This window comes from Epargyreus clarus, unplaced genomic scaffold (assembly GCF_041222505.1).
Source record: "Epargyreus clarus isolate Ecla_fem2 unplaced genomic scaffold, WU_Ecla_fem_2.2 ptg000024l, whole genome shotgun sequence".
NCBI classification, from domain to species: domain Eukaryota; kingdom Metazoa; phylum Arthropoda; class Insecta; order Lepidoptera; family Hesperiidae; genus Epargyreus; species Epargyreus clarus.
This window is the reverse complement of record NW_027332231.1, coordinates 12,127,820-12,143,216: the sequence shown is the minus strand read 5'-3', so window position 1 is coordinate 12,143,216 and position 15,397 is coordinate 12,127,820.

Sequence of the window (15,397 nt, the reverse complement as noted above, 5' to 3'; positions counted from 1 at the left end):
TCATTTTTGAAATCTAAAAAAAGTAAAGAAAACCAACTTGACAAGAAAATTTTATTGGATAATTTATAAGCAATTTCGATGGATAAGATCACTATAGATCTCACGCGATTGTCGTCAGAAGGTAATAAAAGCACAGTAAATCATTCGATTCGAGTGACACGAGGAATGGAGGAAGAGTGGCAAATTGGGCGATTACCCAATTCAGAAGCCCCTCGGTTTTGGCATATCCTCGCACTTGAACGGTTTGTAAGTTCAAGGTCGTGATCTTGTCGACACTAGTGAAATAACCCAGGTTCAGCGGTAGAGTATTCATATTTATAAACTCAGGTCTCAGCTTTAAAATACGTTGAGAAAAAAATAACATAGGTACTTAAGAATAGAAAACCTTTAAATATATACAGACATTGCTTATTTATGGAAATATAGAATTTGTTTAGAAAACCTTTAGATATAGGTACACATAGGAACATTGCTGCTTTATGCTAATACAGAATTTGTACATACAACTGTTTTTGAATAAAAAGTCATATTTATTTCTATTTGCTAGGAAATATAAAACTGAAATAACCGTCTAATTCCAAAATTGCTGCCTATTAATCAAGAAACGCTTCATATGTAGAATATAACTTAGTCACTTAACAGTCGTCGTATTCTTCAAAGGATCAAATTATGCGACGTACCACATAACAATCAACAACCAAAAGACAAAAGAGCATTGTAGGCGGTTTCAATGGCTGTTCAGATTTGCTTCCGTCGTCAGCTATCGGATACTCCTCGAGCTTTCTATTGACTTTGTTCCCATTGATGATTATGATCCGATTCTTATATCGCCCGGTGTTATAACACCCAGTTTTTACCCACGACTAGATGGAGACGTTATATGCGTTTGGGGTGAGAGGATGTTTGTACAAACCTACATTAGCATTTATGTTTAAAAAACCACTTGTCGAATTTAATTGCGATTTTAATTACTTTATAATTTTATAACTAAAAAAGAACTTCTTTAAGATCTTAAACCAATTTGCTACAATATATAATATCCTGATAGTTGAGAAGTATTGATTCTTTCTAAAAATGAGAGATAAGCTTATTTACAATTAACACAATACGTTACAAATAAAATATGAATTCGTTAAAAACATACATAGCTTTTGTTAGAGTACAATTAATAACAAATCATCGAGCATTCACTACTTGACAACTGTGAACTGGAAACGGACTCAATACACCATTGAGTAGGAAGTAGGCGAAGTCGAGTATCCTTCACAACCGTTCACAACGCAAAACGCACGTCGTCCCCGCTAGAAAAACAATAGTCAGCCGCCATGCCCCTTCCTAAACATTGTCGACCTAATAATTCCCAATAGGGATGGCGATCTTTTTTTCTACACTAATATTATAAAGAGGAAAACTTTGTTTGTTTCGTTATAATAAATAGGCTTAAAAACTACTGGACCGATTTTAAAAATTCTTTCACCGGTCGAAACCTACATTATTCACGAGTAACATATGCTATATTTTATATTAAATATATGTGATAAATAGTTTATAATATAGGAGTAGCAGACGAGCAAGCAGTAGTCCACCTGATGGTAAGTGGCTACTGCCGCCCACGGACACCTGTAATCAACCACAGATAGGATTAGATATTCCTACCTGAGGTAGGCCACAGATGCACCGCTACCCCTGAGGGCTAAGCTGGAACGCCTCGGAAAAGTACCTATGTCTCCCTTACCACACTCCTCAAAACGAAACAAAGCAGCGCCTAACACTGCTGTTACTAGGCAGAAATAGGTGTGGCGGTGGTGCCGCCGAAGTCGAACCATAAAGGTTCTACCACCTTCAATCGAGAATCGATCTTTTGTACAAAAAAAAAATCGATCATTTTCATCGATCTCCAGTAATAGATCGATTAATATAGTTGAATGTATAATAATTATTTTTTGATGACGGATACGTTTTATACTGTTTGTTTGGTCCTAAAGATTTTTTCCTAAATCTTCGCCCCTTTTAGCTGAAAGAATCAATTATTTGGGCCTCGATTTTTTTGTGAATCGATTCAAGAATCGATCTTTTTCGGAAAGAATCGCCATCCCTAATTCCCAATACTCTATTACCAAGCTCTAGAGATCAAAGTAGAATACGAATACTTAATCATAATGTGTGCCGTGTCAATAGTCCTTTAGTCAATGGATCTTCAATCTTTGAATTATGAAAGTCTGGTACTCGATACTTTCTAAAAGTGATACTACTTTATTTAACGACAATTGCTTTTATATAACATTTAAATGTAAATTTTGATAGTCATTAATTAGTAAGTTAATTTTACTATCAGAAAACCACTCAATATTATAGAATACTTCGGACTGCATCCAGCATAAGAATATCAGCTAGTATACCCAAAAGAAATGAAAAGAATTTGTGTATATTTAAAATTTACCAAGAATTTTATATATATACCTAGGTAACACTACAAAATAAAAAGTATTCTGTTTTTCGAATAATATACAGCAAAAAAAAATTGATAAGCTTCTATTATATCGTTCTTAAAGAGATTTTTTACACAAAGAATATATTATTAGCTCTTTGTGTGGAGTAACATAAAAATATGTTACTTTAAAATTGAGTAGCTATCTATCTTCATCTTCTTTTATAAATAAATTCATTCTATAGAGAAAAAGATTATTTATGGTAAGCTGTGAATTGAAACTATTCTTGACCGTGTTAAACTTAACTGTTGGATCTATTTATGTGATAATATAAACCCACCACAGTTACCGCGGTATGTCAGGGTGTCAGTTTGTTTGTGTAGGACGGCCCACGCCTAGCTCAAGTGCAAGTGGATAAGAGAGGCTTGGAAACGCCATGTTTTATTATACTCAACATTTTATATTATTGAGTACTTCGATAAGTGACTACTTACTATTATTGCTAACTGTAGTAGCCTATCTAAAATACCAGCACAGATTAATATATAGTGATACCAGTTTGTTTATTGTCTAGTCATACAATTTTCATCATTTCGACACATTCTATCAGATGATATATAAATATGGATTGGTACAAACGAAGTCTCTGAGTTTATAAATGTTAATTGTTAATATAAATACTTAATCTTTTCTGATAAGTAGATAAGTCTTTATATAGTAGATAAAAAAGTGTAAAAGGATACAAAACATCATATTTGTGTAATTAATTAGAAGCGATCAGTAGGTAGGTATTAATAAAACAATACAAAGTCCAATTGATCGTAGTATTAGAAGGTTACACGATAAGTCATGTCAATAAACTAACAAAAAAAAACAAAAAGCAAACTGATAAGCTGTTAATCGGTCGTAGCTCTAAGTAGATCAGGATTAATGTAAGACATAAGCTACTTAAGGCTAATTTCAACATACTTTCGCTTAATACTTAACGCTACTGTTAGCAAATTCCTTTTACTCATAATCGCATTACTGCTACTTAAGTTTACGAAGTACAGTGCATTCTAAACTCGCACTTACCGTCCCATCTGTCATCATAAGATGACAAGCTGTAATGAATTTGATATCTGGAAATGTCGGCTCTTATATAACGGCCCATAATCGATATCACAATTAAATGACCAGTAAAATGTTTGTAGGTTTAATTTTGTAAGTAACTGCAATGTGTCAGTAAAAATAAGTTAACATTTGACATTCAATACGTAATTAATTGTTAAAATAATAGATGTAAAAGGACCTAAATGAATTGAAAAAAAAATGTTAGTCAAATGTATTTATAAATAATCTAATAATGACGATAATGATTCGTAAATTTTAAGTCCTAAGTCATCTAAACCAACAATTGAAAGAGGCTAATGCCCTTGCAGATAAAGTAGTAATTTGAGATAAGAATAAAACAAATCTAAAACCTTCACAATGAAATCAAAAGCAGGACCATCTCCATTTATTTCTGTTCCACACCTAACATTGTTTACTAAGTACGACGACAGGATTATCTTGCTGACGTCCGAATGCCTAACAAAAGGATCCAAACAAACGCCTTCACAGGACCGTCCAAACTAGACATCCTTTGTAGATAAACATTCGTGCATTAAAAATCGTGATGTGACGTGTTTATAAATACATTCAATTTAAAAGCTTTTGAATGTCCCGTTAGTTGAGTCTATTTTGGTATTCGTTGGCACCTCCGTCGAGAAAAGGATATTTAAAATACGTTATGATATAAAATATCAAACTGCAAAATTAAAAGCAAACATAAAGCAAAATCTATAATGGAATCCATAAATAATTTATTAAGACAACGATTAATGAATGCCCTTACTTAACATAATTCCGTCGTGCTACAAATCACTCGACAACATTGCCACCATTTTTTTAAAGCTGTCGACATCATGTTTAGTTATTTGACACTTCACTATAATTTATTTTTGATAAAAGGATATTTTCGTGCGCAATAAAACGGTTGAGTTTAAAAATTAAAAAAAAAAAAACAACACCGCAATTCTACCATTTCGTAACTTTTTAAAATAAAAATGTGACATTAGCAACACTTTCTATTTTATTTCTTTTAAAATTACACTTAGGTGCTCTGACTGTAATATTTTGGAATTTGACGGGATTTCGAAAAGTTGTCTTGAGGCTGATGGTATACGAAATAAATAATTATGATCAATTTATATTTTTAAGCGGTGATAGGCTAGTGATTTGAAATTCGGCTTCTCAGTCGAATCACAGACACTCACTTGTGTTTTAAACAAACATTGTGAATTAACACTCTGCACATTGAATCAAAGAGAATGTAATCAACTAATCACTACGTTTTACTTTGAATGTGGCGGACTATGGCTTAAACCTTTATCACATTGAGAGTGAGGCTCCTCCCTAGTAGTACCTAATAGGGGTCGCAATACCGGACCATCTAAGCAAAACCGGTATTTTCGGTACTGACCCTAGACAATCCCGGTATTCCGGTTTTTTCGATATTTCCGAGATTTAGATAAAGTTACTAATTTTTATTGAGCATTTTACTATGTAATGTTAATTTAGTGGTATTCCGAAGGAAAATAGGTCCTATTACTTAATACCAAGTTAATTACAGAAGTTTATGATTTATTAACGACGTTATGAGTTCCGAATTCATCAATAAATAAATTATATAAAAATATAATTATGTGGAAAGCTGGAAAAAATATCTCTGTAGTCGTGCACTCTTGACAGAGTGGTCGTGGCATGATGATGACAACTGGTCAGTCAACCACAGGTGCCTTGAACAGTCGCTCTTGCGATCCTTCGCCACCGCCTTCTATGCTGGCCTTGCGACAACACTCGACGAGGGAACATTGTGTGCTAGATTTTATAAGGTCTGTTCAGCGAGTAGGCGATCTGCCGCGTGACCTCTTTCCTTCTACCTTTCACTGAACTACAAGCCGTACTACTGAGTTCTTGTCCCTAAATATGTGGCCGAAGTATTTTAGTATACTAATCCAGATAATCGTAGATCCAGGGAATAGTATTTCTAGGGCATTAATTTTACGGCGATTGCATCCGAATCGTCTACGTCTCCGCAGCGTACAGAAAGATAGGAAAAACTAGGAGGAGTCGCCAATGCATCGCCTGCTTCGAAGGAGAGCTCTTTTTACACCCCTCTTTAAGAGCCCCATGTCATAGTCCTGAGGGAACACCTCAGGAGGAAGTTCATTCCACATTTTGCACGTACGCGGCAAAAATGAATGATCAAACCGAACCGTGGAGGACCGCCACGGGTCCAGTTGATGTGGATGGAACTACATCCTTCGGCGAGTGGTGCAATGAAGGAAAGGCAATGTAGGCACCATATCAAACAGTTCCTCGGAACACTCACCATTGTAAAGTTGGTAGAACACGCAGAGGGAACCTATGTCCCTCCGCAGGCTTAAGGGTTCTAACCGATCAGAGATCGCTGGGTCATCGACGATTCGCACCGCGCGTTTCTGTATGGAGTTAAGTGGGTTAAGCTGGTAATGTGGTGCCCCTGCCCAGAGATGCGAGCAGTACTCCATGTGGGGCCTCACTTGCGCTTCATAAAGCAGAAGGAGTTGTCCCCCAGTGAAGTATTCCTTGGCTCTGTTCCGGACGCCCAGTTTCTTTGAAGCCAGCTTGGATTTAACTTCCAAATGACTCCGATACTGCACGTCACACGAGATGTCTACTCCCAGGATCTCTAAACTTTTACCAATGGTGAGCGGGGTACTTTGGAACCTAGGCGCTATGACGAATGGGGCTTTTTAGCGGTAAACGCGCAGACTTGGGTCTTCGTGGGGGTTGAACTCAACAAGGTTAAGACGACCCCATTCCGAGACCCGCTCTAGAGTATTCTTGATTTCAGTTCATCCATTGATCGAAACACTTCAATAGGAATATCATCTATGTCAATTGCTTTGTCGCGTTTTAATAAATTAAATAGCAGCGCGTACTTCATCTTTGAATATACATAGATGGTTTGTATATCATTTTTGGCATATGTTGTGTATAAGGTGTTGCACTATTAGAGAAAGGTGATATGCAGTATGTTTCCATAATTTGACGATTTCGGTAACAATCACACCATCAGAATCTTCAATAGCCCATGTTCTGGATTTAAATTGATGGTTTATAAATCGGATTTTTTTAAGAGATCTTATATTTCAAATCGATCAGAGTGTCCTTTTAACTCTACGCTGATGTTTTAAGATAATTATTAAGTTTTCTTCTGTATCCAGCTTGTATTTGTGCGTTCTGTTGATTTAGGTTCTGAATAGACGAACCTTTTCTTTAGCTCTCCGACGAAGTTATACAATACGCCAAGTCTCACCTGACATCCAATGTGATGTTTGTTGATTTTCATAGGTTGTGTCGATTGTAACGCTTGTTTAATATGGACTTTTGCATTGTGCCAGAGTCCATTGGAGTCAATTTGTATGACTTTAACTTTATTTTGTTTTATTTTACTAAAAACCGAAAATACCGAATATCCCGGTTTTTGTAAAATTAAAACCGGTATTAATAAGACCTAAATTTGGCCCGGTATCCCGGTATTTTCGAAATCTCGAATACCGGATTGCGACCCCTAGTACCTAATGAGTAGATGAGAGACTTTAAAGTAGGTATTTGTAATTTACGTTGTCTGTCATTGTTAGTGTTTTAGATGAAGCGATGATACACTATCTTTTAATAGAACATGGCCATTGCTCTGGCATGGTTTTAAATAACGGTACAGTGTACTCTACGCTAATCAGTGTGTCATGTTTTCGCAATAAAAAAATCCTATTGTAATGTCAATCACTTTTATCTTATTCGAACTTAAACTAACTATAAATAGTATTATAGGTAGGTTACTACATGATCTTACTTAAGATCAAACTCAGTTACATTTATCCTAAAAACAAGTAAGAACGCCTATATTTCATTACATAATTACATAGTAGTAAGATAAGTACATGAGCAATATTATATCTTCCTTCTACCACAAAATATATTTGTTTTTATTTTGTGCTAATACTGTGTATACTGGAGAGTGGCTACCAAGCAAACGAAGTCGCGGGCAACTTCTTCGTTATTATTTTGACTAGGGATGCAAGTTGGTGAAATTATCGTTATAAATATTGATATTTATTTCAAAGTTAATATATAGTATTGGTATTATCTTTAACGTGATTTTTTTTTGTACCTATGTATAATTCATATCTATCACAAAATTTTCAAGTAGGGGGGACTTAGTTTATAAAATATCAAAGAAAATCGATATTTATATGCCATTTCTTCTATATGGTAATATAGATAAAAATGACAATATTTTACGGTCAATATTATCGAGCTTTTGATATATCGTTGCATCCCTAGGTAACATATTTTCCGAGAGAGTCCACAAGTAACAAAAGCACCTTTACTTATGTTTTAGCAAGTACCTGCCAAACTTTCGTGGATAAAGCTCTCGTCATTATCTTTGCAGACCTTCTGAAGTTGAAGTAGTCACAATTTTGACACGTAGTTGACTATTTATTGATGTACCTTTGATAAGTAAAATAGAAAGATACTTCACCGCCTTAAAATTGCATGAAGCCACAAAAGGATGATTTTATCATTTATTTTTTGAATTCTTGAAAAATAAAAAACATTTTTAGAGTAGATTTACGTATGAATAACTAATACGTAATTTACGTAATAAATAAACAGGTATTTTAAACATTTTAGGGAAATTTTAGAAGGGATACGTAGCAATACTTTATTTACGCAACAATTTTATGTTGGGAAATGGCCACAAGAGAACGAGAAAATAAACTATGAAATATAATAAAATAAAATTCACTCCAAAAAGATACTTTTTATTATATCGAATCATTGACAAGAATGACAAATCAGAAGAAGCAGAATAAATGTTTTTCAGCTGCCAGATTTATCATATACAACCTACTTGAATATTATACATTATGAGAGGCTTGGATTTTTGCTCTATTCCAACATTTTAATTCTCAAAACTGTTTACAATTTCTTGTTACGAGTGATCAATCTATGTATTATACTTATCTAAGTGATGTACCTACTACTCAGTGATTTTGTTGGCACTTAAACTTTACAAAGCTTTCCAACAGCTTTACTGTAATGTGGCATAAGTGAAAGCTCACCTTTATAAAGGTACCTTATAGACAAAACCATAAAGTAGCAAGTATTCAATCTCTTTGTTTTTAATAAGAGAAGATTTCTTAATTATTATTGCATGTGTATTTCCCTTCGATCTATTAGTGATCGAAGGTTTTGCCACTATACTATTTTCTAAGTCTACCTTCACTATTTAAAAATGGGATCTATTTAAACTACTGAACTGTACGAAAAAAGACGGTGCGGTAATAGCCGATATGACACTATGATATGATATATAATATTACAACTCCAGCTCCAACATCAATAATTAATTATATGTACCACTATGTAAAATTGTATATTATTTACCCTTTAAAAGATGCAAATATGCACACGTATGGAGTTTCTTGCGCCGCTTCTTCTCCATAGCGAAATACCTTCCGAAGCGGTGGTAGTTTGTTGACTTTCAAAAAGTATTCTATATGAATCAATTTTGAATAAATGAGATTTGAATTTGAATTTGAATTTGATGCTTTCACCTTCTGGAGACCGGGATTCAAATCCCAAATAAGTACTGGTTTTCAAAATATTACTTATTTGCGTATCATTAATTATTATCACTCGCTTTGACGTTAGAAGAAAACATCGCAAAGTAACATACACTCAAAAAATTTCCAATTTCAAATAAATAATTTAGGGTGAAATTATTTTGGGTTCCTCCGTAAAAGTTGAAAACCAACAGAACCACAAGGAAACTTATAAATACAGTGCCTAGTCCTTTTATTACTTAAACAAAGGTCATTACCCGCTCTCATAATAAACATTTGCTAAAACAATCAACCCGTAAAATTACACTAGTTAATTATGTAGTACCTACTCGTTGACTTAGTACAATTAGTCCCGGGTTTCATGCTTATTCCTTAGCTAAGTATACATATTGTTAGTATAATACAATTATATTGGCAACACTTGTCAAGTGTCATATTAGTGACATCCGGGTTTGACTTTTTCTCATTTGACTTTTTCTCATTGTTTGTGAAATGTAATAATTAAAATAAAGTGTAATATTAAAGCAGTAAGCTAAAATAAACAGTAATTACAGAAGTTAACCATATATTTTATTTCGCACGACCATATTTTCACATATAAACAGTATTTTGAGTACTGTCTAATTCACGGATGGATAATGTCCAAACGTCAAAAGTTTACCGACGAACATATCGGTGCTCTTAGCAGTTTTTAATATAGAATTGTTTTCCATTAATCTCATGGTTGGTGTCATCTCATCCACCTCATTGTTTATCATCCATTGCGCTCCATCTCATAGTAAGTGGTTGCCTTACTTGCCCTCCAAAATATGAAGACGCATATGATTTACCAATTATTCGTCATCTATTTAACTCCTGACCGCGTCCGAGGTTCAATGTTTAATCCATAGATTAGTAAAGATTACTCACTCCTAACTAGAAAATGTTACCAATTTTGGCAATTGAAATTGTCACTGTCATCTATTTTCGTTTTGAAAAGTATTAAAAAATGTAGTTTTTAGAGCATTTACGAATGAAACGATATTTCTCCGCACTTTTTCTTCGATTTCGTGTTTTTGCACCACTTAACTGCACAGGTCGGTATTGTTCCGCGTAGATTACACCATAACAGTCATTTAGTGGCTTCCTTCAATTACAAGGCGGTGAGATATACCTACTATGGTTTAATCAATAAAATCCCAATTATTCAGTAATTAGTACACAGTATATCCCTGTATTAAAAGTAATAGTATAATAAAAGGAAAAACCACCAATACATTTCACTGCCTACGTGTTCAAAAACATTTGCATATCGGAAATTAATAAAGCCTGCCGCCACTCGCGTGTCTAGCCACCGTTAAAAAGGCTAGGTCTTTAGTCATAGGATTTCCCTACATTGTACCTAAACACGACATGTACGGTAGAAGGGGTTATAAACACTAATTACACCTTTTAAGCTGCTTTTCAGGTTTACCTTTAACCTTTTTCGACTTATAAGGCTGTAAACTCATGGAGCGGATTTTTGTTATTGTAATATAGGAGTAGCAGACGAGCATGCTGTCCACCTGAGGGTAAGTGACTACTGCCGCCCATGGATATCCGTAATCAACGCCAGATAGGTTTAAATATTCCTACCTGAGGTCGGCCACAGATGCGCCGCTACCCCTGAGGACTAAGCTGGAACGCCTCGGGTAAGTATGTCACCCTTACCACACCCTTCATACCAGAACACAGCAGCGCTTAACACTGCTGTTATGAGGTAGAAATAGGTGTGGCAATGATGCCGCCGGAGTCGAACCACAAAGAGTTCTACCACCTTCTAAACCATTTTTAAATCAGGTTTTAACCAGATTCTCGCATGAATACGACCCAACTGATTTATTATTATAAACTATAAACTTATAAGACCGCAGTGCCGTGCGGTTACGAAAGCATTCGTAAACTCTGCGAGATACAACCGCAAGTCGGGTGGAAAAAGAATAATAAAAGCTGCCCGCCGATGAAGTAAAAACCGAAGACAAGGGCGCACGCGGCGGCTACAAACTGCGATATGAAAGTGGTGACTATCCCTATTCCCTATTGTGTATGTCCTTCATAGAATCGAAAAGTATGCATTTGATCATGTTTGATGATCATTAGCAAAGTTGTTGTGCATGAGCCAGTTTGGTACGACCAATTTTCAATAGATGGCGCCACTGTCATTCCAATGAGGGTACACATTTTCAGTTTTTTTTTATATATATTTGAGCCTAACGATAAAGCAGACGTGCTACCTGATGGAGAGTAGTCAACGTCGCCTATGAATATTTGGACACCAGAGGAGTCGCCAATGCATCGCCGGCTTTGAAGGAGAGCTCTTTTTGCACCTTTTTTGGTATGTATGTCATGTTTATTTTTAAAGGCGGGCGAAGCCGTGCGCTCTACTAGTTAAAGAGTAAGGTAATGATACTAATATTGGAGTGATTATTAATGCTTGATGTCGCCAATGCATCGCCGGCTTTGAAGGAGAGCTCTTTTTGCACCTTTTTTGGTATGTATGTCATGTTTTTTTTAACGCGGGCAAAGCCGCGCGCTCTACTAGTTTAGGAAGGTAATGATAGTAATAGGAGTAATTATTAAGGCTTAATACGTTTATGGGCGTCAACGATCACATAGGTACCATCATGAAGATTAAGATGCCTTTTTAGTACTTAAATTACAAAAGAACTGTGCTTATTAATTCTTCAAAAACTTTGTTAGTAAACGCATTTGGGTACCTATTACGTATGAGGAAGGGAGGATCCTATAAATCATAATACAGCTGATTGTTCCGACGGACGTACGAACAGGACGATATAAGTCTCCTGTTATTGTTGTTGTGTGTTTTAATATAATGGATAGTCTGAGACTAATATGATAGGGCACGGATTGTCATTATGAGGTCCCAGGTTCGCATTCCAGGCACACGTTGAAACTCTGCTTGTCAATCACCTGTAATTTTTCAGTTATTTGCGTAGGTAGAAAGTTACCTATCACTTACAAAAATGGAGAAGAATCTTAAATGCCTGAGAGTTCTTAAAATAGTTCTCAAAGGTATGTGAAGTTTACCAATTCGCTTTCGATAGACAGTAATCTAAACCCCTCTGAGATCTAGCAATGGGACAGTAATGTGTTGATACCGATAGAAGTGGAAATGTTGCAAACGAGCACCTGCTTTTCTATTTTTATAGAAAATTGAATTACAAACGAGCATGCAGACTATGCAGTGCTGGGAAGGGGATACTGCCGTCCATGTACATCTGTCATTATACTCGAGATAAGATTAAATATAAGCGTAGTTACTGAGAACTACGAGTAAGTTGGGACACGTCGGAAAATCAATCCTTACCACACCCTTCAAACCAGAAGACAGCAGCACTTAACGCTGCTGTTATTAGGCAGAAAGAGTTCCACCAACACAAGTTCGAAGTCCTAAGATAGAATGCATGAGATTATCAAAACTATAAAAACTTGCCGAAAGTGTATGTAAGGTTATCGAATGCATCAGACGTGCCGTCAGTATCTAACTGTGTCAGTGGTCCGATACACGGAAATAGTCAACAATGCAATAAATAACCAACGAACACATGTTTCTTTCAGCAATGCGGTGCAGGGGTTGGCAACCTTTGGATTATTGTATGTTATTTTTATTTGTAGAATCATCGGTGGTCCTTTGTCTCTTAAGTACGTATTAAATACTTGTATATAACTACTGTAAATAAGTTACAGATAATATTATTTGTTCATTATGATTATGAATATATATTTTATACGTATAAAAGATGAAGCAATAAAAAAAATTAAATCCTTCTACCCGACAACTGAATTTATTTTTTAACAAAAATAATATTTCTAAATTCTACCCTTTAATAGCAGTATTTCTTGTGCTAAACATATTCTACATTGAAAAGTGTCACAAGGTAGACGTGGCACACGAAACGTTCGAACTTCAAAATGTCATCGCATTTGTAACAGACTAGAAATTAGGGCTATCCAATAGGAAACCATTAAAGATGTCCATGGAAACACTGACTACTTACTATCAGGTGAGTTGCAAGCTTCTTAACTCCTTAAATTTCTTTAAAAAGAAAAAAATCGTAGTAACTAATTAGTATTATGAAGAACTTGCTTAATGACGAATAACCTAATGGACAATGATTAATATAATTTGTGGTTATAATAGTGGCTGGTAAATGTTATCGACGCCTGCCACAAATCACAAATAGGGTATTGGCGCCAATAAATTAAAATACATACTTTAAAACAGGTTTTGGGCGTTTATAATTACTGTAACATTAGAAAGCAATCAAATTGTTACTATTATTCGATCGGTGCCTAAAGATGTGGTTTAATACAATTAATTACGAGTATTTATACCTACTACGTTAATGGACTAAATATTGTATGATTTCCCGTTAATAATAACATACATACACTAACATTTTTTATAGTTTTTAGGAACTTCATTACAGTAGTAAGCTGCGGTAAGGGAGACAGACTTATTTTTAGCCCGTCAACTTAGTCGTCGGTGGTAGCATTGTATCTGTGGCGGACCTCAGGTAGGACTCTAATCTTATCTGGGGTTGATTACAAATGTCCATGGGCGGCACTAGCCATCAAGTATAGAAGTAGCAACCGAGCATGCAGTGATGCTCGGTTGCTACTTCTATATTATAAAAAAAATCAACGGGTTGACCTCCGGGAGTGCCGGCAGAAGTGAAACTTTCAAAACCCAACCTGAATAATAAAATATAATAAATAAAAAATGAAACTGACACCCATTGACATAGTTTTTCTATGCTGACACCGCATGACATCTTGACTTTTGCAGTTTGTTTTGCCATCTTACGAATTTTCGATCAGGACACGTGTCCTGACGCGAGTTTAACATTTTTTGCCCATCAGAAAAAATGCACAACACTGCTAAAGAAGTTTTCACATCAAAAATGCAAAATACCCATGTTACTGTAATATAGCGCCAGAATACAATACAAAAGCCCTTATTCTCTATTAAACTTATTCAAAACTCAAAATAGGTCTGACATGATTTCGATTATCAGTTTCGATTTGCGTAAACGTAGTTCCCAGAACAGTTATTGGGGTAACATTGTTAGACTGGAGCAGAGGTCGCGGCGCTAACGCAGATTGATACTGCAGACAGCTTGTGCAGCGATAATTAGCTGGCACAGTTATCCCAGATATCCTGTGCTATTTAACATGCTATTATACTCGTCTATAATAGTTTTTGTTGAAAAGTGATAGCACTTACATAGTACCTACTGTTATTTTTCAACAAAGTAGTACATAGTACGAGTAGGTACCTACTATTATTATACACAGCCCCACACTAGGATTCCCTGTATCGTAACCATAAAAAGACAAATACGCAAATACCCAGACCCAGAGCAAATGTCTGTCTGGTCGGAGTTTGAGCCCTGAACACTCTGCGCGTCAGTCGTAAGGTGACCTCTCAGGCCACACAGGTCTTCATGTAGTGTAGTTTAGTAGGTAAAGTATCTGACATGTGTTCATCAGGTGTCTATCACAGAATTAGGTCCGTCACCAATAATCAATCTATGGAGTTTTTACCTATCAAAGATTGAAATATGATATTGTACTAGACATTCGATTTGTCGATCGTCGACCTATCTGTATGTCGAACGGTAGAAAGATTATTGGATAGATTGACTATTAATAACGGTCATAGAAAATAGTAGAGATATTTTTTACGTGTACCAATAGCATTAACATGCTATAAGAAAGTATTTTTATTTTTGTCATGGTTTAAAGATTTCAAGCCCTTTTATAATACAACAGATTGAAATACATAGGTACTACGTTACTCGAAGTACGGTATCCCCTGCATCTTTTATCCAAACCCAGTTATCCAATAAAGGCCCTGTCCCAATTTAGTACCGGACCCTTTCACACGTGTAATAAATGGATTGCTCAATTGTCGTGACTCAAATGAGGATGTTCGGGCTTCAATACATTGATGGAGTAGGGAGAAAAGGCACACGTAGAGGAGTAGGCACCATACTGGTCTGACATAATGCGTCCCGGGTTCGTTCCCGCTCATAAGGTACGAGTACGTAAATTCACAGACCAGACAATATACTTAATTTTAAATTTTTTGAGTCTAGTGTTTGTGTGTGTCTTTGTGTGTATCCATGACAGAGTAAAAATCTCAGTATGGCGCCAAGAGTGTAGAAGCGTCATATGCGTTAATTATCTCAATTAGTTAACTGAATATTACGTCGAAATTATGACAGC